The following is a 25,028-nucleotide window of genomic DNA, read 5'->3' as shown; positions in this document are numbered from 1 at the left end:
ACACACACGCACGCACACATGCACCAGTCCATTAGCTACCAGTGTTCCTCCTGCATCCCTCCAGAGTCCACCTTCTCATCTCAGCTCCACTATCACTTCTTGGACTCTGGCTCTTCTTTCCTCTAACACATCTTGATGAGAGACATTCCTCTGTCTCCAGAGGGTTCCAGTTGTATGCCACATTCCTCCTCCAGCAGCCATAACAGTCAACTGAATCCTAAGACCCAGTTAGCCCCATAGAATAATTCATCAAAAGTAATGAAGCTGGTCTGAGAATTCTCCATAGTACCAGCTTCAGAGAACAGAAGCTTCAGGAGGAGAAAATGGCCCAACGCCACCACACCACTGAGCTGACTCTTCAGAGCTGTGGCTTCGGCTGATTACAGCCCTTTTCTGTGAGAGCTAATTCCCCCATTTCTCATGTTGCTTGATTGTAAATCATGATATCAGCCCATAATCCACGAGTATGTTTTTTATTAACAGTATAACCCTTTAAATCTATACAAAATTCTGGAAATGTCACTGTAGTTACAACTCTCAAGTTTTAATGTTTAGTATTTGTATTATTGTAAACTTTTTTGCCTCCCATATTTAAATCGTTTTGCTGGAGCCTAATAATTCAAGTGTCTAGTTTGTTGAGTTTTGGCTAATGCACATCGTCATACAGCCCAATCACACTCCAAATACTGACCATTTCCTCCACCCAGACGTGTTGCTCATTTGCTGTCACTGTCGTCCCTCCTCCCCATCTCCCCATCCCCACTGCCACTCCTGTTTTAGGCAAGCTCTGATGAACTGTTGATCACTACAGTTTTGGCTTTTCTACAATTTTCTATCAATGGAATCATACAGTACATGCAGCTTAGTGTGACGCTTGTGAGACTTCTCCATGTTGGGTGCATCAGTAGCTCATTCGTTTTTACAGCTGAGTGTTTCTCCATGTTAAGACTATACTGTATTTTATCTACTCAATCTCCAGTTGACAGCCATTTGGGTTGTTTCCAGTTTTGACTACAATAAATAATGCTGGTGTGAATACATCCAAGTCTTAGTATGAATGTACGCATTCTCATGCGTAAAAGCCTAGAATCGGAATTACTGAATAACAAGGTAAGTATACATTTAACTATAAAATGAAATGCAAAACTGTTTTCCAAAGTGGTGCCACCATTTTCCCACAAGCAATGCGTGAGTTATGGTTGCTTCACATTCTTTCTCACACTTGGGATTGTACATTTTGTGTTTTATTTTTAAAGTTTTAGCTATTCTAGGGAGTGAGTACCTAGTGGTTCCAATATTCATTTTCCTGAAAACTAGTAATATTGACCAACTTCTCACATTATTGGTCATTTACATAACTTACTTTGTGAAATGTCTCTTGAAATCCTCTGCTAATATTTTTTAAAAGCTTGCATCTTATTTTTGAGTTGTGAGTGTGTTTTTTTAATATATGTTCTTGATAATAGTCATTCTTCAGATATGTGTTTGGTAAGTATTTACTCTGAGAGTTGCCTTTTCATTTTCTTACTTTAAAGAAAAAAATTTAAATTTCAGTAAAGTCTACTTCATCTTTTTATTTATTTTATGGTTCATTTGGCAGGAGCTGGGGGCTCAATTTAAGAAACTGTCTACTCAAGGTCATAAGAATTGTCTTCTCTTTCCTTCTGAAAAATTTATGGATCTTATATGTCGACTACGATACATTTTGAGTTAAGAGTTGTGAATTATGTGAGATGTAGTCTAAGTAAGTTTTGCTTTTGTCCCCCCTTTTTTTAATAATTCACATATTCGACAGCTTTAGACCAAGTCTTTGAAAAGAATTTGCTTTCACCATTGGAGCCTGCTTTCACCTTGGAGCCCTTGTCAAAAATCAATTGAACATATATGTGTGGGTCTATTTCCAACTCTATTTTGTTATGTTGGAACATGTTCATGTAGGCAGAAAATCCTTTAGCCGATATCACACTGTCTTGGTTGCTGTAGCTTTATAATAAGCCTTGCAATCAAAAGGTATATAATTTCCAACTTTGTTTTTCTTTTTAAAATATTTTTGGCTTTTCTAGGTCCTTTGATTTCGTGTAAATTTTGGTGCCCCTCCCTTGACAATTGCTACAAAAACTTGCTGACTCCAGGGAAAATTACTACCTTAGCTGTCACGTCTTACAATATATACAATAATCTATTTCTCCATTTATTTAAGTCTTTGATTTTCTCAAAAAATGTTTGTAGTTTTCAGTGAACAAGATGTATACTTTTCACTCGTCTTTTCTTAAGTTTATTCAAAGGAATTTTATTTGTACTTTTGTAAACAGAGTTGCTTTGACAACTGAGTTGTTCCTCATTTCAACATCCAGTAGGTGTTCTCCTTACTGATATATAGAAAATCAATGGTATTTTTAACCTCAACCTTGTTTTTCGTACCTCGCTAAAGTCACTTCTTATCTTTAGCTTTCTTTCTGTGGATTTCCTTGGATTTTCTGCCTGCATTAACATGTTAACTACAAAAAAAGTTAATTTTGTTCATTTCTGATCTGTATTCCCTTAGCTTTGTTTTCTGACCTTACAGAAATTCCCATGCAGTGTTGAAAGGGGATTCTGGCTTGTCCATAATCTCAAGAACATTGTATTCAGTCTTTTACCATTAAGTGTGATATTGGTTATAGATTTTTCATATCTGTCTCTTATCAGGTTGAGGAAGTTATCTTTTATTTCTAGTTTGCTAAGAGTTTTACTGTTTGAGTCAAATTCTACGAAATGCTTTTTTGACTCCAATTGAGAAAAATCCTATTTATTCTCCCTAATTCTGTTAATATGAAATATTATGATTTGTCAATATGTTAATATGAAATATATTGATTTGCCAACTATTAAACAATCTTGCATTCCTGAGATACAACCCAGTTTTTATAACTTATTACGTTTTGTATATTGTATCATTTTCTTTGAAAATACGCTGTTAAGGATTTTTGTGTTTATGTTCGTGGGGGACATTTCTCTGTCTTTTCTATTCTCTTTTATTTCTTTGGCTTTGGTGTGAGGATAACACTGGCCTTATAAGATGAGTTGAGAAGGGTTATTTTGCCTCAATTTTATGCAACAGCTTTTATGGCTTTAGTGTTTTTTTTTCTCCTAAAATATTTGATAGAATTAACCAATGAAGCCAGCTGAGTCTGGACATTTCTATTTGTGAATATTTTAAATTATGAATTCAATATGTTTCATTGATATGGGACAGTTCAGTTGTCTGTTTCTTCCTAAGTCAGTTTTGGTAAGTGTGGTTTCTTTAAAAATACTACTATTTCATTTAAGTTGTCATGAGATTTTCTTATTTTTCTTTCACTATCTATAGAAACTGGAAGGATGTCCACTCTTTTACTCCTGATATTGGAATTCCCTTTGGTTTAATATGCTTTCTTTTATTTACTTTCTTAGATGGAAATTTGGATAATTATTTTATGCTTTTCTTTCTTACAGCAATAAATATTCCTTAAAGCAATAAATGAACCCTCTAATACTATCTTAGCTACATCTCACAACTTTTGATATGTTGTGCTTTCATTGTTATTGAATTCAAAATATTTTCTAGTTTCCCTTTTGATTTCTTCTTTGGCCAGTGTATTTTTAGTGAAGACAGGGTTTCACTGTGTTAGCCAGGATGGTCTCGACCTCTGGACCTCGTGATCTGCCTGCCTTGGCCTCCCAAAGTGCTGGGATTATGGGCATGAGCCACCACACCCAGTCTCAGTATATAGTTTATCTTGATGAATATTCATGTGCACCGGAAAAGAATAAGTATTTTTTCGTTGTTGGGTGGAGGATTCCATCCATGTTATTTAGATCAACTGGTTTGGTAGTGTTGTTCAAGTCTCTGTCTTTATTGATTGTCTATTTTCATCAATTACAAAGAAAGAAGTATTGAAATTTCCCACTATAATTGGTCCTTTTTCCATTTCTTCGTTTAGTTTTGACAGTTTTGTTTAATATATTTTGGACTCCGTTATGACACACATATGTTTATCAGTGTTTTCTCTTTCTGCTAAATTAAATATCATAGTAAAAATCTCTCTGTAGCAAAACTCCTTACCATATATTTTTAATACTAATATAGATAATTTTTCTTTGTTTTACTTACCGTTTTCATAATATATGTTTTTCACTCTTTTTACTTTCAACCTATTTGCCTCTTCGTATTATTCAAAGTACATTTATTATAAATAGCATATAGTTGGATATGTTTGCTCTTTGTCCTGTCTGATAATCTGGCTTTATTTGAAGGTGACATATGGAATATAACTAAGAGGTAATACTATTTTCTAATCCTGAACTAGTCTCATGGACACTAAAGCAATATTCCATTATGCAAATATTAATTTCCTTTCCCTCAGTAATCATTTACTTTCTTTCCACTTATTATTACATTTACCTATGCCCTCCTCAATATAGAAGTATTAGGCACAACAAAAGGATTAGCCCATAAAGCTAGTAGCAATATAAATCAAACCTATACTTTCCTTTTCATTCACCCCCAATGACTCCGGGAACAATTGGATAAACATAAGCATATAGGATTATCTCATCTGCTAGGTAGACAGGAGCCTAAAGATCTTCCGATGAGGAAGGAAAGTTGACAATTATCATGCCCTTCGGAACTTAGGCAATTATATTCAAAGGCATTGCCATTTTGTCTCGTTTAGCAATAGAAATTCTAGAAGCAATCTGGGACCCATTTTATGAGGTCAAGTGAAGAAGAGGGAAATTTTTGAGGAGGGGTTTCAAGATAACTCCATAGAGACATCTCATACTCACCTGATCCACAAAGAAGAACTTAAATATTGAGTAGGTAATCACACTTCAAATAGATGATCCAAGAGAGAACACTGGAATTCAAAAGAGAAGTGACAGGAAACACCTAAATCAAGGAGAGGGATCAGGAGCCTACTCGGCCAGGATTGACTGGGAGCCTGGAGAGACTCCTCAAAGCAGGAAAAGGAAAAGAGATGCTCAGTGTTCCCATCGGGGACTCCTGCAATCCTAGCCATGGTGGAGCTCCTCAACCCTCATGGCCAGAAAACTGACAGAGTGAGTTTTCTAAAGACTATGCAATGACATTGCCCCAGAGAGAGAGAGAACACTGGGTTTCACACCCCCAAACCCTAAGCAGCTACAGTACAGTGTCATTCTTCTGCATATGGATATCAAATTTTCCTAGCACCATTTATTAAAGAGAGTGTGAATGAAGCTGAACCTCCATCTCTGACCATGTGTAAAAATCAACTCAAGACGAATTAAAGACTTAAATATAAGACCTGAAACTATAAAACTACTAGGTGAAAACACTTCAATATATTGGTCTAGGCACATTTTTTATAGCTAAGATTTTAAAAGGACAGACAACAAAAACAAAAATAGACAAATGAAACCATATTAAATAAAAACCTTCCACACAGCAAAAGCAACAATCAATAGAGTGAAGAGACAATCTGTAGAATGGGAGAAAATATTTGCAACCTGTTCATATGAGAAGAAACTCATATCCAGAATATACAAAGAACTCAAACAACTCAACAGTAAAATAATAATAATAGGAAACCCATTAAACAGTAGGCAAAAGACATGAATAGACATTTCTCAAAAGAAGATACACAAATGGCTAACAAGTATTTTTTTTTAAACGCTCAACATCATTAATCATCAGAGAAATGCAAATCAAAATCACAAAGAGATATCATATCACTCCTGATAGAATGGCTATGATAAGACAAAAAGTAACAGATGCTGGCATAGATGCAGAGAAAAAGGAACACATATACCATTGGTGATAATGTAAATTAGTGTAGCCACTATGAGAAACATGATAGGGATTTCTGAAAAAACTAAAAATAGAACTATCATATGATCCAGCAATCCCACCACTGGGTATTTATCCAAAGGAAAAGAAATCAGTTTATTAGAGATACCTGCACTTGCATGTCTACTGCAGCACTATTCACACTAGCAAGATATGGACTTAAGTGTCCATCAAAGGATGAATGGATAAAGAAAATGTGGTGTATATTGTGAACCCCATATATCTGAAGCAGTTCTCAATTTAGGAAATTTATTGTGCCAAAGCTAAGGATGCCCACCCATGACACAGCCTCAGGAGGTCCTAATGACATGTGCCCAAGGTGGTTCAAGCACAGCTTGGTTTCATTCATTTTAGGGAGACATGGGACATCAATCAATATGTGTAAGATGAACATTGGTTTAGTCTGGAAAAGTGGGACAACTCAAAGAGGGGAGGAGGCTTCCAGGTCATGGATAGGTAAGAGACAAATGATTGCATTCTTTTGAGTTTCTGATTAGCCTTTCCAAAGGAAGCAATCATATAGGCATTTATCCCAGTGGGCAGAGGGATAACTTTGAATAGAATGGGAGGCAGGTTTGCCCTAAGCAGTTCCCAGCTTGACTTTTCCCTTTAGCTTAGAGATTTTGGAGCCCCAGGATTTATTTTCCTTTCGCAATATATACACAATGGAATACCATTCAGTCACGAAAAGGAATGAAACCATGTCATTTGCAGCAACATGGATGTAACTGGAGGTCATTATGTTAAGTGAAATAACAAGACACAAAAAAACACACATCACATGTTTTCACTTATATGTGGGAGCTAAAAAAGTTGATCTCACAGAGGTAGAGAGCAGAATGATAGATACCAGAAACCAGGGAGGGTGTAGGGTGGAAGATGGGGATGAAGAGAGGTTTGTTGATGGATTCAAATGTACAGTCAGATAGGAAGAATCAGTTCTAATGTTCGATAGCAGAGTAGGGTAAATATAGTTAGCAACAACGCATTGTATATTTCAAAGTAGGTGGAAGACTTGAACTGTCTACAACAGTTAAATGGTTAAGTACTTAAGGTGATGATGGATACCCCAAGTGCCCTGACTTGAGTAATACACATTCTATGTGTATAGCAAATACTGACATGTATCCCATAAATAAGTGAAATATTATGTATCCATAAAAAATAAGGAGTAAAAATGATTACATAACTGACAATATCTTCTCCCTTCCCTCTTCTTTCATTTCCAATATATCTTTCAATTGGTCCAATGATCTGTCTTAATGTCACATGTGTGAAGTTGTGACACGTATTCATTTATTCATACAAACCATTCCTTTAATCCTTCATTTCAACACATTTCCCCAATTTAGTAAGCAGGTGTTTTGATTGTCTGTGCTAGTTTTCTAATAATCCACCGTTCTATGGATGGTATAATATATACATCTATTGTATGTGGCACTTTAGCCTATTGTTGCATTGTATCCTCAGTGAAACAGGGTCCTTGATATGAAGATACCTCGGTAGAGGATCTAAATTGAAATAAAATTTATTTTTCTAATCACCTGATGATATTCAAAGCATTTGTTCCCATTACCAAATCCAACTCCAAAATAAGTGTTCAGCACATTCAAAACCCATCCCTATCCTTCTGGGGCCACAGGCAAAGGCCAGTATAGTCCACCGCCTAACTGTATCCTCTCAGTACATAAAATCCTGTAGTCTATAGTTAACTTATAGGAAAAAAATAATAAAAGTTAGTCTCATATTGAGCCTGAGAGGTAGTCAGAGAGATCTGCCTTTCTTAACTTGCTTGAATGCCCCCATGACCACTAACCTTGTGTACATAATAGGCCACCTCCAGGGAGAACTAGAACATTCTTTTACTGCCTCCAATGCCCTTCCAAATGTGAAAGAAAGTTTTACTGTTGAGTATCAACATGACACACTTTGATTTTTTCTTTTTATATCTGTATTATTTACGGCTGTGCAACAAATTATCCCCCAAAACAATGTAAGATAATAGTACTTATTATCTCACATAATTTCTGAGGAGAAGAAATTCAGTAGCAACCTAGTTGGGTGGTTGTGCCTTAGAGGCTTTCATGGAGTGGTGGTCAAGCTGTCTGTTACGGCTGCAGTCCTGAAGGCTTGAGTGTAGTGGCTGGTGGATCTGCTTTTAATCCCACTTGAATGGCTGTTGTTTCTCACCATGCTGGCCTTTAAATAAGGCTGGAAATCACACTGCAGCTGGCTTTTTCTGGAATGACTGATACAAGGGAGACCAAATGAGTAAGTTATCTCTACCAGTCACATAGACCATCCTTAATATGACAAGGGAGGGAACCACAAAAGATTGTAAATACCGCAAGGTAGGAATTATTTGGGGCCACGTTGGAAGCTGGCTTACAAAGCCTATAATGTTCATAACATTGTACCCCTTACTATGATTTCTCTTTATTTCTAGTCATCTAAGACCCATATTCCAGATCCTATCATCAATTTATTGGCTGTGGCCCAAGAGTCAGTATCAATCCATACCTCATTTTTGTTAATATCACTTAGTTTTGTTAATATATTTATGAACGCCACTCTGAATTCTGTCCATTGAGTGAATGAATCTTTCCCTTCAATAATTGTCTAGCCATGAGCAGGCTGCAATGCAGCCAACTTTGAGACCAGTGTGGGCCCTCCACATCTGAGCTACATTGTGTAAGCTGAGCTACTTTTGGGGATCCTGCAATATTAATCTTATGGGGATACTCATTCAGATGTGAAGTTAAGTTTAAGTTATCAGGGAGATGCATGTGGGGCTCCTAGACAGCGCTGCCACTTGCTTGTGTGTGCAATGGGTTCCTTCAGTGGATTCCCCTGTGACACATTCTTGAATACACCATTTCTTTTTGATGCAGTTCCTTTGTGCAGTTAGCTCCCAATGGGAGTATTCATCTGATATAACCCATTACATGCAGAGTATTCCAGGTTTCAAAATAATTTGTGTCATTCAGTAATAGATACAGTTTCTATCAGGGATCAATAAAAGGCTAACAGTGGTCTCTCAAAAAGAGTTTACCTGGCAGCCATCTCAAGCAGTTTTCTAATTTAAAATATTGAGTGGTCATCACTGGTTGGCAATCAAGGGCTTCTGTCAAACGTCCTGTCAGCATAGGTATTTGTTGTGGACACTTTTTTTTTTTGAGGCAGAGTCTCGCTATGTCCCACAGGCCAGAGTGTAGTGGCGCAATCTCAGCTCATTGCAAGCTTCGCCTCCTGTTTTTCACTGCATTCTTCTGCTTCAGCCTCCCGAGTAGCTGGGACTACAGGTGCCCGCCACCAAGCCCAGCTAATTTTTTGTATTTTTAGTAGAGATGGGGTTTCACCGTGTTAGCCAGGATGGTCTCGATCTCCTGACCTCATGATCCGACCACCTCAACCTCCCGAAGTGCTGGGATTACAGGCGTAAGCCACCGCAACCAGCCTGTGGACACTTTGTTTTTTGTTTGTTTGTTTTTGAGATGGAGTCTCGCTCTGTTGCCCAGGCTGGAGTGAGTGGCGCGATCTTGGCTCACTGCAAGCTCCACCTCCCAGGTTCACACCATTCTCCTGCCTCAGCCTCCTGAGTAGCTGGGACCACAGGCGCCACCACCTTGCCCGGCTAATTTTTTGTATTTTTAGTAGAGACGGGGTTTCACCGTGTTAGCCAGGATGGTCTCGATCTCCCGACCTCCTGATCCGCCCGCCTCGGCCTCCCAAAGTGCTGGGATTACAGGCATGAGCCACCGTGCCCGGCCCTGTGGACACTTTTAATATCATTTCATTGAATTGTTTTTAGAGGTTGCTTTGGGGATTAAACTATACATCTTTAATTTATCACAATCTATTTAAAGCTAATTTTTAATTACTTTTGACGAAATGTAGAAACTTTTCAATAGAAATTCATACAAATTGAGGGGAAAAATATATACTCACATATTTGCCATTTCGAATGCTTTTACTTCCTCGTTCAGGCTTGAGTTACTATCAGGTGTTATTTTTCTTCATTCTGAAGGACTTTCTTTAGTATACTTTAAGGTACAAATCAGCTAGTAGTAATTTTTTTTTTTTTTTTTTTTTTTTTTGAGACAGAGTCTTGCTCTGTTGCCAGGCTGGAGTGTAGTGGCAGCTAGCAGTGAAATTTTTTGTTGTTGTTCATCTGAAAATGGCTTAATTTAATACTTCAATTTTGAAAGATAGTTTTGAAGGATATAGAAATATTGGTTGCAGTTTTATTTTTCTTTTAGTCTCTTGTGACATTCCAACATCCCCTGTCTTCCATTGTTTCTGTTGAAATATTGTCCACCAATCTTATCGTTTATCTGTATATACTAAGTTATTTTTGGGCTGCTTTCATGACTTTTTCTTCATTTTTACTTTTTTAGAAATTTGATTATGATGTGTAGTCTAGTTTCTTTGTATTCACCTTCTTCAAGATTGATCTCTTGGATCTGTTTAGTTAAAGGTATTCACCAAGTTTAGGAATTTCAGCCATTTTTTTTTCCCATTAGGATGCCTTTTATTTCTTTTTCTTGTGTGATTGCTCTGGCTAGGACTTCCAGTATTATGCTGAGTGGGAGTGGTGGGAGTGGGCATTCTTGTCTTGTTCTGGTTCTTAGAAGAAATGCTTCCAGTTTTTGTCCATTCAGTATGCTATGGCTGTGGGTTTGTCATAGATGGCTCTTGTTATTTTGATATGTATTTCTTAAATGTCTGGTTTCTTGACTTTTTTTTTTTTTTTATCATGAAGGAATGTTGGATTTTATCAAAAGATTTTTCTATGTATATTGAGATGATCATATGGGTTTTGTTTTTAATTTTGTTTATGTGGTGAATCAAATTTATTGATTTGAATATGTTGAACTGACCTTGCATCTCAGGAATGAAGCCTATTTGGTGATGGAGAATTAATATTTTGATATGCTGCTAGATTTGGTTTGCTAGTATCTTGTTGACGATTTTTACATCTGTGTTCATCAGGAATATTGGCCTGTAGTTTTCTTTTTTGTTGTTGTTGTGTCTTTGCCAGGGTTTAGTATAAGGGTGATGCTGGCTTCATAGAATAAGTTAGGGAGGTGTCCTACTTCTAAGTTTTTTGGAATAGTTTCAGTAGGATTGGTACCAGCTCTTCTTTGTACATCTGGAAGAATTTGGCCATGAATCCATCTGATATGGGGCTTTTGGGGGGTTAGTAGATTTTATAACTGATTCAATTTTGGAACTCTCTATTGGTCTGTTTAGTGTTTCAATTTCTTACTGATTAAGCCTTGGGAAATTGTACGTTTCCATGGATTTGTTCATTTCCTCCAGATTTTCCAGTGTGTTTGCATAGAGGTGTCCATGATAGTCTCTGAGGATATTTTGTGTTTCTGTGAGATTAGGCGTAATGTCACCTTTTCCATTTCTGATGATTCATTTCATTTCTGATTTTCTTTGTAAATATAGGGTAGTGTATCAATCTTGTTTATCATTTCAAAGAACCAACATTTGGTTTTGTCGATCCTTTGTTTGCATTTTTAGGTATCAATTTTATTCAGTTCTGCTCTGATTTTAGTTATTTCTTTTCTTCTGCTACCTGTGGAGTTACTTTGTTCTTGGTTTTTTAGTTACTCTAAGTGTGATGATAGATTGATAATTTGAAATCTTTTCAACTTTTTGAATTTTGGGTTTAGCATTTTGACCATGCTATGTGGAGATGTGGTGTGGTTAGTTTGTTTGCTTTTTCACTTACCAAGTTTGGAGTTCTATGCGTTTCCTGAATCTACGAGGTAATGAAGGGTTACACAACTTGGTAAGTTGGGGGCTACTATTTCTTCAAATAATTTTATTCTCCATTATCTCCCTCTTTGCCTGTGGGAAGTTCAATTATACACGTCAGAATATTCCATATTGTCTGAAAGTGCCCCACAAGTCACTGAGTCTGTTTCTAAATCTTTTTTTCTCTTCAAATTAGATGATTTCTGTTGATAATTCTTCAAACTGAATTTTTTTTGCCTTCTCTAATTTGCTGTTAAGTCCAATTCATCTCATTTTCAATTTAAATCACTTTTTTCATTTTATTTTCATTTGACTTTTTGCATATTTTCCATTTCTTTACTAGGATACCATACCTATTCACTTGCTGTGACTATCTTTTGCTGTAAGTTCACATTGATTTTACAATTTGTATTTTAAATTTTTGGCTTTAAAACCTTTTTGCTTTAAATTTTTTATCTATTAATTCTAATATCGGAGAGGTTTTATAGTCTGTTCCTAGTGACTGCTTTTCCTCTTGATTCTGTCATCCTTTACCTAATTTTTCCCATGTGTAGTAATTTTAAGTTGTATACTGGTCATTGTGGTTGACACTACAGAGATTCTTGACTTTGTTATTCTATTCTGAAGACTTTTTACTTTTGTTCTTGAATGCAGTTTAATTACTTACTCATCACCCTGCACATGTGGAGGCTACATTTTTGTTATCATACCAAATATCCAGGTTTTCTTTTCATCTTAGAACTCATCTTTATTGTTGGGACATAACAGTTTTTCCTAAGTTATGGTCTCTCTTGGATTTCAGTGGAAAGGCCAAGTTCTTTTAACTTGACAAGATTCAAACATCAAACTCTGCCTCCCCTGTGATGGGAAGCAGTTAAAATTCTGCTGAGATTTTTCAGCCTTAATGTTTTTGCTTTCTTCCAACCTCCTGGTATTCTCTTGCACAGCTCATGAGCAAGCCAAATATACATGGGTAGTAGATATTTGATTTGTGTGCTCTTTCCTCTGTATCTCCCTCCTTTCAAGATTTTTTTCCTCCATTTCCAGTCTCTCTGACAACGCTGAACTCCATATTTTCACATATTATCCGAATGAAACAGTACTGTTTTTTCCGCTTGAATTCTAGCTATCACCACAATGTGTGCACTAGGGATGGTTTTTAGGACAAAAATGGTGGGAATGTAGCTCTCAGTGAATTTTTTTTCTTTCCAGGGTCAAATTTCCTCCAGGTTCAATCAGTTTCCTCCTGATTTTGCTTACTCTTCAGTGACTTCTAATAGTTGCGCTTTAAAAAGTATTTCATTCAGAGTTTATAATTGTTATGTTCAAGAGGATTAGTCTGATCAAAGATATTTCTGGATTTGACTGTTTTGAGTATTTCTGGATCTGGCTCCATAAACTATGCTTAAATATTAATTGGGCTTATGGGTTTATGGTTTACTAAATCAAGCAGGCAATATGTATTCAAACCACAAACTACATGAAGATAGGCCTGTGATTACAAATTCTCAGGTATGACTCTTCATTTGCACCCAGAACTCAGGCTGAGAGAGACAAATTCATTTGTCATCTGACTGTGCAAAAGTAAAATTTTCTATTCACTCTTTCACTGATGGTATTTCAAAAGTCCAAGTTCCATATAAGATCTCCAGCTCAGTAATCAGCCTTGCATCACAGGACATACCTGAACTCCTGTCCCTGCGAGGCCATTTAAGCCCATTCTTTTTGGTTCTTGATACCAGTAGCTCCTGCTATGGCAACTAGAGAGACAGTTTACCATGTTTATTTTCCAGTTTCCTCTTGGTTTATTTCCAGTACAAACTATTTACTTAATATACCATTTTGATGTCTAATAGGACCTTCAAACATTATATACCAAAAATAGAGGTCCTGAATTTTTCTATCAATTCTCTTTCCTCCAAACTTCTAATCCCAGTAAATAACAATATTATTCACCTCCTTTCTCAAGTCCTTTCAATAGTCCTCCAAAACGCATCTTAAATCGGCCCACTTAACTCTCCACTAACATCATTCTAACATCAGACCTTAGCATCTTTTGCTTGGTTTGTTGCAATGCCTCCAACTAGGCTCCTTATTCTATCCTTCTCTGACATATCCTCCACGAGCAGCCCAACTACATATTTTAAATAAGGACCATATTATGACACTTCCCTGCTTAAAGCAGTTTAATACTGTTACATTGTTTTTAGTGTAAAATTTCAAACCCTTACGTGGGTCATAAGATTCAGCATGACCAGAATCACACATGTCTCTTCAATCTCTGCTTGCATCACTCCTCCCATCTCTCGGTTCACACCGGCTGGCACCCCAGTCTTCAAACACTTCCTTTTACCCACAACTTGGAGGAGTAGTTTTGCATGTGGGAGAGTGGAGGTAGCTTATGCCTAAGTTCTGATCACAGACGCAGTGATGGTACCATCCTCTGACGTGGTAACTGGGAACATGTGACCCCAGCCCACAAGATGAGAAAAACTGTGGCTTGGCGCTCACGCTGGGAGCTGGAGGCTGGAGCTGTTCCTATTTGGCCATCTTGGAACCACCCCCCAACTCCGGTTTTAAAGGTTGGAGAGATGTAGAGATTTGCACTTGTGGTTACTGCTATTGTTGGAACCAATGAAAATGTTTTCCAGATTATTAACTTTTAGTAGTTGAAGATTTTTAAATGGAAAGATTGCTGGGCGAGACAACCTTGCCGTCTGATTAACGGTATGGATTTCTTCTTTATAATGTTCAACTAGAGTAGGAATTGGCAAACATTTTCTCTAAAGCTCAACACCGTAAATATTTTAAGTTTTACAGGGTAGGTATTCTCTGTTGAAGCCACTCAACTCTAGCGTTTAGTGCAAAACTGACCATTGAAAATACGTAAGTAAATGGGTGTGGCTATGTACCAATAAACTTTATTCATGAACACGGAAGCTTGGATTTCATATAGCTCTCTTGTGTCATGAAATATTATTATTCTTTTGACATTTTTCCAATTATTCTAAAACAATAAAAACCATTCTTATCTTGCAGACCATAGCAAACAGGTGCTGGGCCAGATCTGGACTCCCTGGGGCCACAGAGCTTCATTTGAACTAAGTAGAAACCTGCTCTAGTTAGGTCTTCTGTATGTCTTTGAGGCTGGGAGGTAGCCTGGAACAGGCTTACTTTTCTCCTGGGACTCTGAAACTTAACATATTCCAGGATAGTGATGCTGTTGGCAATCTGTGGTCCTAGTGCATCCCAGTGCATTTCAAAATGAGGCCCCAGTCTTTAATTCACACTGTAAAGCTCCCACCCCAAGCCAGAGCCCAGAAAGTTTTCTCTGGTTGTCCACTGCAACAACCAGAGAAAGTTGTGAGTTAGCCAGAGGATGAGAGTGCCACCTTCAGTCTACCGCCCATTGACATAATTTTAGTTGAGAGTGAGCAAGAAGACTTCTCTGGCCAGTGTTTTCAACAAGACCATAGGGAACGGGAAACCAGGGGCCTCCTATATCCTGCCTCCCAAAACTATCTGGAGCTTAGGAAAATGTTGAAAGAAGCATTTTATAGCAAAAGAAACATATACTTGGGCGATGTATAGGGTTGGGTTTGAAAATACCAGAATTACCTCTCATTGCGAACCCAGAGAAAATTGTGCCAGCTCTCTGAATTTTCATGTCCTCATCTCTGAGGTGAGTATAGTGATGCCCACCCAGGCTTCAAGGGCCTTGGGCATAGTGCGAGCCTGGTTAGTGACTTTCACCCAGGCCTGCAATACATATATTTATGAGGTGCCTTAATCTGCACAAAACACTGTTCTTAAAAACAAATTAGACATAGTCTTTGTTTTCATGGAGTTTACAGAGTAGCAGAGAAGACAAAATTAAGTGAATATTAAGAATAAAATAAGAAGTGCTGTGACAGAAGAAAAATAGTCCACTCTGAGAACACGTGCCAGGAAGGCCAATGGCTCTAAGGAGCCAGGGAAGGTGCCCTAGAGATAACGCTTAAGCTGAAGCCTTCAGAAGGAAGAGGTAATTTAGTCATAGCCCAGTGAGATAAGGGACACATGTGAGATTGGGGGGGACTTTGAATGCTTAGCAAATATTCACATCTTACTGTGTTCTCAAGAGCTCCAGATCCAGATTATATTTTTTAAGAGAGGAAGAAAGGGTGGTTGCAATACAAAACTAAAGCTAACCAGTCATGGGCTCCTGGGGGATTACCTCTTCTTTCTTCTAAAGCAGAGCAAAATTAAATGTCCATCAATGATAAACTGGATTAAGAAAATGTGACACATATACACCATGGAATACTATGCAACCATAAAAAAGGATGAGTTCATGTCCTTTGTAGGGACATGGATACAGCTGGAAACCATCATTCTCAGCAAACTATCGCAAGGACAGAAAACCAAACACCGCATGTTCTCACTCATAGGTGGGAATTGAACAATGAGAACACTTGGACACATGGTGGGAACCATCCCACACCGGGACCTGTGGCAGGGAGCGGGGAGGCATAGCATTAGGAGAAATACCTAATGTACATGATGAGTTAATGGGTGCAGCATACCAACATGGCACATGTGTACATACGTAACAAACTTGCGTGTTGTGCACATGTACCCTAGAACTTAATAATAAATAATTTTTAAAATGTAGGGGAAAACAACTTTGCTCTTTTCAATAACAGGGAGAGGGTTAACATTTAGCTCGACAAGGATTCATTTCCTTTAGGCTTCTAAAAAGTTTGCAATTCAGGAATATTGATCTCTCTAAAGTAGAATGTTGGCCTTTAGTAAGCAATAAAAGAAAAGCATAAACAATCTCTTCCCCGCCAAAGAATTTTGTTTTATTGTCTAAGCACCCCATGCCTCTGTGAAGGTTCCAGGCCGGGCCATTCATCAGTGTCTCCAGCAAGAATAGTGAAATACTTGGGGGGAAAAAAGAAGAAAACAACATGCCTTACTAATGAGGCATCAGAAATGTTTGATTTCCATTTTATGACTTCTAGTATTAATAATTCTAACTTTTCTAGACAAGTAAATGTGAAACATCAGAATACAATGTCTTTAGAAATAATTAATGTTAATATGTTCTAGATAATTTACATATTTACTCTTACATCTGTCACCTCCGCCCTCAAAGAGAAGCACATACGTGCCTTATTTGATTGTGTAGCCAGGGTCTCTTCCCTTAATCTCAATGTATTTGAGTAGCTTTCTAACTTTCTAATCACATTCATACTAAACCTTTAACCACCCCAGTTCACACTGTTTCTACATAATCTAGTGCTTCACCAATACTGACTTCTAGAACCTTAAGGGATGATCCTGAACGATGACAAAATCATTTGAATGTTCCCATCACAGGATATAGAAACATTTTTATAAAGAATGCCAGTTCCATTAAGGCCAGTCAATAAAATAAATAATAAACGAATGGAACATTCTCATGTAATCTGAAATCACTTGCTCTGATGTCGTGTTACATATGTATTAGTTCTCATTGCTAAACTTGTGAAAAAACAAAATTTGAAGAGTGATTTTTTAAATGCACAAAAGAGAATACATTAGAAAGAAACAGATTCATGGCTATTTCTGTTTTACAAATACCAAAAAGTTTACAAGCCCATGTTTTAATCCCATTTTTCTCCCACACAAGAAGAACCCAGGAGTCAAGTGAGCTGAATGGGCGTCATTACTCAGTCTAGGTTTCAGATCCATGCTCTGTGATGAATGGGCGGTTTTCAGGTTATTTACAGTGCTAGGGAAAGAAAACTGAGCAGCAAAGGAGCAGTAGTTTTTCCTGGGACAAGTCCCCTGCCTCTAACATGCTGGGTAAACTTGCGCTAGCCACTAATATGTTTAGATCTCAGTTTTCTTTCCACTTCATGATGACCATAGTGAATGTAACTGAATTCCCTACGCGCTGTGAACATTAGTTGGTACAAAAGTTATTGTTTGTTTTGCCATTAAAAGTAATGGCATTCAAAGTAATGGCAAAACCAGCATTTACTTTTGCACCAAAGTAATAGCTTTTCCCAGAGCACCCTGACCGTGTGTTGCTAACTTTCTGCAGATAATTTTTGGTGGCACTTTCTTTTTTGTGTGTTTCGGTTTCTTTCTTTTTGTTGTTGGTTCTTGGGATTTTTTGTTTGTTTGTTTTTTGAGACAGGATCTCACTCTGTCTTCCAGGCTGGGGTGCAGTGGCACAATCATAACTGATTGTAGCCTTGACCTCCTGAGCTCAAGCGATCCTCTCATCTCAGCCTCCTAAGTAGCTGGGACTACAGGCGTATGCCACCATGCCTGATTAATTTTTTTGTTTGCTTACTTTTTGTAGAGACAGGATCTCACTATGTTGCCCAGGTTGGTCTCAAACTCCTGAGCTCAAGCGGTCCACCTGCCTCAGCCTCCCGAAGTGTTAGGATTACAGGCATGAGCCTCTGTGCTCAGCCTATGATCACTCTTGCTGTGCAGAAAGATGACACTTGCAACTCCACAGGCAGAAGAGTGTAGTAAATACAGAGACCCCCTCTTATCTGCGGTTCCATTACCTACAGTTAACAGCGGACTGAAATCCGTGTAGTCAGCACAATAACATACTTTGAGAGAGAGATCATATTCACATAACTTTACAGTATATTGTTATAATTGCTCTAGTTTAGTATTATTGTTAACCTCTTACTGTGACTAATTTATGAATCAAACTTCATCACAGGTATGTATGTGTAGGGAAAAACATAGTACATATGGGGTTCAGTACTAACCGCAGTTTCAGTCATCCACTGGAGGTCCTGGAACGTATTCTCCAAGGATAAAGGAGGAACTACTGTATATCAATTCATTTGATTTCTACTCAAGTATATTGGTAAAAGTTTTGGTGGCAGCAACAGTTGAAGTTATTGAATGAAATTAATATTTATAAATGTATGCCGATCTCAGTGATTATTGATCAAGAACTGAGAATATTTAAAGTGAAAATTAGAGATAAAACTAGTATGTGAAAGTCAAAATGTTGCAGATATTCTCTTCACACTATAAAATCAAATACATGACAGATAGATTAAAGCAACAAATGTAAAAAAAAAATTAGAAAACCAGAAAGAATAGAGGCAAATATATTTTTATTACATAAATAGGAAATTTTAAAGATATAAAAAATTAGCAAAGAAAAAATAAAAATTTAACTAAAGATTAAAAATTCCTCCTGAGCCTTTAATAATAATAGTTGAACATTTAAAACAAATAATTAAAAAATGTGTAAAAGACATAACAATCAATATATAAACATATTTTATAAATCAGTAAACATAACTAAAGCCTCAAAAGATATGTGGATTAAAGGGCATGGGGAAATACAAGTGAATTATAAATATTTCAAAAATATTTATTTTTACCAGTTATATTTTAAAATGTAACCTGAATAACTAATTTAATATATTAATAAAGTGCAAAGTTAGAAACAAGTGAAAATCCCTCCCATACAAGGCCTATCAGCTCCATACTTCCTCCAGTATTTTCAGAGCTGAAAATCTCAACATGATCTCAAATATCTTACTAATTTACCTAAGGTTGCCTCCTTATGTGTCTTCCAAAATTTAAATAAATGTCACACCACCCATAATCCATTTTGTATGAAAGACTTTTTCAGGTGCTCTTGTCCTGCCTGCACCATGTAAGACTTCACTTACATTTGCAGGACACTTCACAAGTTAGGAAGCCTTCCTCCCAACTCAGTACAATAGATACTATCACACCAATTTTATAGGCTAAGAAATAGCTTCTCATAGGTTAATTCATTTGCTCAGTTAGTAAGACGAATTTAAGTGAAATTTATTTTATGTAATGCTACCTCCTCTGTTTGTCATAACTTGCTGTTTTTCCATGTTTCCTCTGCTCCTTGATGAGACCAGATGTTTTTTCTCCAAGTGGAATATGAGTAAAGCAAAACTGTACTTATCATCTTTAAAAATAAAATATAAAGATAACAAACACTAGGATCTGAGATTCATATAATTTTGGGGAAGAAAAATCTAAAATTCTAATTGTAATCAATTTTCAGAATCTCATAGGTTGAAACACTGCTAAGTTTTATTATTTTTCTTTTACTAATTAAAATTGCTTAATTCAATACTATGAAGAGCTAACGCTTGACAAATGGGTAAATTAATTAACTCTAAAAATGGAAAAACACTCATTTATGACTTTCAAATGGAAAAACACTCATTTATGACTAGGAGTAAGGTGAATAAGAGACAAACAGCTCCAAAGTAAATTCTTCCCAGACTATTACAAAATTTATATTAGAATCAATTCATTATTTATAATAATTAACTCTTTAAATTTAACTTTTAATTTTTAGATAATTCTAGACTTACATGTAGGTCTAAAAAATAATACAGAGAGGTCCCATGTACTCTTTATCTAGATTACCCAATGATAATTTTTTTCAAAATAATAGTGCACTGCCACAATCATGATACAGACAATGTGCACTCAAGATACAGAACAATTTCATCACCAAAGAATCTATTTTGATACCTTGTATAGTCACATCTACTTCCCTCTGGGCCTCCCTCTCACCTCTGGCAACTTCATCTATTGTCTGTTTCTATAATTTTATCATTTTAATAATTTTTTATAAGTAGAGTTCTACGAGGTGCAATCTTTCGGATGAACGTTTTCCCCAGCATCATTCTCTAGAGATTCATCCAAGCTGTTGTGAATGTAAACGATGCGTTCTTTCTTACTGCAAGTAGTATTCTATGGTATGGACATAGCACAGTTAGTTTAACCATTCACTGACTGAAAGAGATCTGGGTTGTTTCCAGTTTGGTGTGATTATGAATAAAGCTGCTATGAACATTCAGGTACAAGCTTTTGCGTGAACAGAAGTTTCATTTATCTGGCATAAATGGCCAAGAATACAATTGCTGGGTCACATGTTGGTTGCACGTTTCATTTTTTATTTCATTTGATAAACTATTTTCCAGTGTAACTGCACTGTTTTACATTACCATCAGCAATGTGTAAGTGTTCTAGTTTCTCCACATCCTCAACAGCATTTGTTACTTTAATGTGCATTAAACTAATGGCTAAAGATGTTGAATATTTTTCATATGCTTATTTGCCATCTGTATATCCTCTTTGATAAGATTTCTACTCATGCCTTTGCAGATTTTCTAAATGAGTTTTTTAATGGTTGAGTTTTGAAAAATTTTACATATGCTAGATATTAGTACTTTGATTAAAATGTAGTTTTCAAATATTTTCTCTCATTTTTGTTTGTTATCCTAACAGGGCCATTTGCAAAGTAAAAGTTTAAATTTTAATGAGTTTTAAATTATTATTTTTTTCCTTTTATGAATTGTGTTTTTAATGTCAAGTCTAAGAACCATTTGACTAGCCTTAGATATCAAATATTTTTTTCCTATTTTTTTCTAGGAGTTTTATCATTTTAAATTTTACTTTTAGGTCTGTGATTAACTATGAGATAATTTTTGTATAAAGTGTGAGAATTGGGTTGAGGTTCACCTTTTGGTCTATGGATGTTCAATTACTCCAGCATCAGCTGCTGAAAAGGATATCCTTCTACCATTGAATTACGTTTGCACCTTTGCCAAAACTCAGTTGAACATATTTGTGTGGGGCTACTTCTCAGTTCTTGAATTTGTTCCATTTGTCTACATAACCATTCCTTCACTAATACTACACAGTCTTAATTACCAAAGCTACATAGTAAGTCTTGAAATCAAGTAGACTGACTCCTCCCACTTTATTATTCTTTTCCTAAATTATTTTAGTTATTTAAGTTCTTTTTTATTTCCTTATAAATTTTAGGATAAGTCCATTGATATCTATAATTATAAAAGAGTCAATCCACCAAGTAAGACATAGCAAAGTGTATACATACACACCAAAAACAAATCACATTTTGTAATTTTGATAGGAGTCACATTAAACTTGTATAAGAATTGCATTAAACCTCAATTTGAGAATTGGCATCTTTAATATGTTAAATCTTTCAATCCATGAACATGGTATGAGTTTCTTATAGAATGTATATGGTTGGTCATTTTTTAATCAATTATTGTCCATTTCTGTCTTAATTGGTGTACGTAGACTATTTATATTAAACGTAATATTATTGACATCTGAAGTCTTCCATTTTTGCCTTCCATTTATCTTTTCTGATTTTCCTTTCTGTTTTTCTTTTCCTTCCTTCCTGTTAGTTATTTAAACATTCATTTAGAACCTTGGTTTGATTTATCTACAATGCTTTTCATTCTATTTCTTTGTGTAGCTTTTTTAATTGTTACTCTAGGGAAATATATATATATATCTTAGCACAGTCTACTGGTGTCAACCTTTCACCAGGTCAAGTGAGGTTTGGAAAATTTACCTCTCTTTACCATCACACATCTACAATTGTCTTACATATTTATTCTATACACATTTAGGTACACATCAGTAAGCACAATAGTTTTTGCTTTACATATCAAATAAATTTAGAAAAATCAAGAGAGGAAACATGTATTGTATTTGTACATATTTTTCTCTTTCCATTATTCTTTCTTCCTTCCTGATTGATATGGTTTGTCTCTGTGTCCCCACCCAAATTGCATATTGAATTGTAATCCCCACGTGCTGAAGGAGAGCCTGCCGGGAGGTGATTGGATCATGAGGGACAGTTTCTAATGGTTTAGCACTATTCCCCTGGTGCTGTGTCATGAGTGAGTTCTCACGAGAGCTGATTATTTAAAAGTGTGCATCACTTCCTCCTTCGCGCTGTCTCTCCTGCCACCGCCATGTGAAGAAAGCGCTTGCTTTCTTTTTGCCTTCTGCCATGTTTGCAAGCTTCCTGAGTCTTCTTATGTATATATATTTTTTACATATAACGTTCAGGGTTGTTAGTTGTACTTAGTGGGGGGAATAGGGAAAACTACATCTACTCTATCTTCCCAGAAGTGGAAGTTCCAACAATTAACTATTTAAGAAATTTATCTGCCATTTATTTTTCTGAAATATTTAAGAACCTTTTAGATTTGCCAATTCCTCTAATTGAAGCAAATGTTTCAGGGAGGCAATCGGTAAAGAAAATGAAGCATCCATCTAGCATCATCCCACGGGGAGGAAAGAAGGAGACCAAAAGAAGGTAAACAATAGCAAAAAAATCTCTGAAGGAGTAAATCAAGGTGGAGTTGACAGATAAGGGGGAATAAAACTACTCCAATTATCTAGAAGTTACACTAAATGAAAAGCAAGTCTCCAAGATAGAATCTGAGCATGACAAACAAATGCCAACAATATCAGGTAAACACGGAATGTTTCAGGTACACAATGCAAATTGTTATTAATCAGAATTAGTACTTGGCAGGTTGTATTTTAAGTGACTACATATGGAAGCCATTAAACCTTAATTGTTGGAAGGAATGGAGAAAAGGAAGGAAGGAGAGAAGGGTAAGGGAAGGAATGTTTTTGCTGTCTTCCATCTGCAGTACTGAACCTAATCATACATCGGGTTGTGCCTTATGCAGTTGGGATGCCAAAAGTGATGCATAAATGAATATAATGGTGTTTTTAGCCCTGTTGCATGCTTTCCTGGGTCCTAGGTCTTTAAACATGGCCCTTCCTGGCATCCTTATCATTTTACTGAACTACTCACTGCAGGTAGTGCTTCAGTTCAACAATGAGGGATTCATTCTTCCACAACTTCCCTAGTCCAGGAACTTGGAAAGTGGATCATCTCTGACAGCTAAATTCCAAAACAAACACTTAGCAGATTGGAACATAATTACGCCAATTTATTATCAAAAGCCAGAATAGCTCTCAGGCCAGCAATACCTGATTAAAATTAGAAAGATGCTGGACTACCTTAGAAATAGTGTGCCAAGAAGAAGGAGAATGATCAGTAATGTGAACAGAGAAAGAGCAAGTGAAGAGTAAATTTTGGCCCTGTGTCTGCTGCCCTGTGCACAGGAGAAGATGTTCTATCGTCAGAGAGCAGAAACCTCTTCATAGGGCAGGAAGTCCCGTTAAGGGGATGGGCTCATGGGGCTGCCACATCAGCTTCCTCTTCCTAACAGCCCCTGCTCCCCTGCTCCCCTGCTCCCTGAGAAGTTCCTGATTGTAATTTGGCTCCCAAGAAGACCTGTCTGCGAATAGAGAATAGGCTGCACAGAGGAGCGAATTATCTACTCTGCTTTGAGTTCTTATTGTAAAGTAATAAATTGGTATTTTGGTTTTTAATCATCAGTCCCTGGTGAATTTTGTGTGAGTGAGTCCTCTCACTCAAATACTTCTGAGAACACGAACAATCACATTCTGAGCCTGAAAAGCCAAGGACCGGGGTAAGGCTAATGGGCCTCCTGCATTCCTGGGGAGACATGCCTTGTGGACAGCCAGTCTTCCTTGGGGATAACTCTCATTGCTTGTTCCCTTCAAATGCAACAAGTAACCTCCACCCCACTTCAGGTCAGACCCCTGGATGCCTTACACTTACCCCCTAAGCACCATCCAGCTGAGACACCACATGCAGGTTGCCAGGCTAGACCTTCACCAGGTACTGCCGCTGGGTCTGAGTCCCAAACTTGCCTTATCCAAGTCAGCTACTTTCAGTTCCAGGTGCTGGCCCCTGACCATCGGCCTCCACACACCATGATTGCCATGTCTCAGGACACAGCACAGGCCAGGAAGCAGCAAACACAATTATAATGGGTTGAATACTTTTAAGTACATTTACAACCTCCCCAAACGTTATAAATCGTTATTATTGCAGACTTTGGGTCTGAGGCCCACTGAGAAAAACTTTTCAAGCAATTCAATGCTTTCAGCATTCAGTACTGTCTAGTATTTAAGTGCATAATGGAATCGCATATGCGAGGAATGTTTACTTTATCAATATAATTGCAAACACAACCCACGCATCATGTAAAACAAGTCATAAATCATAACCTGCCAGTAAGTCTTGTCAAAGCATCAAAACACAACTCAAGATAAAAATCAGCTAATGCTGTTTCATGCTTGAATTCAGCTTCCAAACAGAGAACTGTTTGAGCTCACAGAGATTCAGGTAGGTTAATAAATAGATATGTTTTTGTGTCCAGCAACTGACCCATATCAAATAGTGACTGTATGAACCAGGGGGTTTCCTGGGAGTGGGCGTGCTGCCGCTAGAGTTCAAAATTACCCCCCTTTCTTCCTCCCGCTTGTAAGTTAAGGGCCATCCCTCAGGCCCTCAGCAGCCGGCCCTCGCACCTCAGCCCTCTCCCAGCTCCATCCAGATCCAGCGCTCAAGTACTGAGCAATGTCAAAGGGTGAAAAAGAGTTCCAGATTTAGCAGCTACCACCACACAATACTGGGCTGCAGGTGCGCCTGGGTTCCTTCCTTCATCCACTGAAGTCCTCCACCTTG

At 37.1% G+C, this 25,028-nt stretch overlaps 2 long non-coding RNA genes across 3 annotated transcripts in view; one reads left to right on the top strand and one right to left on the bottom strand.

Annotated features, from left to right (window-relative positions):
* Positions 1 to 25,028, bottom strand: part of LOC144336529 (uncharacterized) — a 323,751-nt gene that overhangs the window by 175,719 nt on the left and 123,004 nt on the right. For both annotated transcript variants that reach the window (XR_013408388.1, XR_013408387.1), the window contains one exon: positions 16,484 to 16,542. This is a non-coding gene — a long non-coding RNA (uncharacterized LOC144336529). The remainder of the gene's footprint in view (positions 1 to 16,483; positions 16,543 to 25,028) is intronic.
* LOC114673839 (uncharacterized) lies at positions 14,383 to 23,411 on the top strand. Its single transcript, XR_003724667.1, has 4 exons — positions 14,383 to 14,438; positions 14,657 to 14,743; positions 22,694 to 22,927; positions 23,285 to 23,411. It is a non-coding gene; the product is annotated as an uncharacterized LOC114673839 (long non-coding RNA).

Source organism: Macaca mulatta, chromosome 18 (genome assembly GCF_049350105.2).
Source record: "Macaca mulatta isolate MMU2019108-1 chromosome 18, T2T-MMU8v2.0, whole genome shotgun sequence".
Lineage (NCBI taxonomy): Eukaryota > Metazoa > Chordata > Mammalia > Primates > Cercopithecidae > Macaca > Macaca mulatta.
The sequence above is the reverse complement of the archived record's forward strand: the minus strand, read 5'-3'. Positions and strand labels throughout refer to the sequence as shown.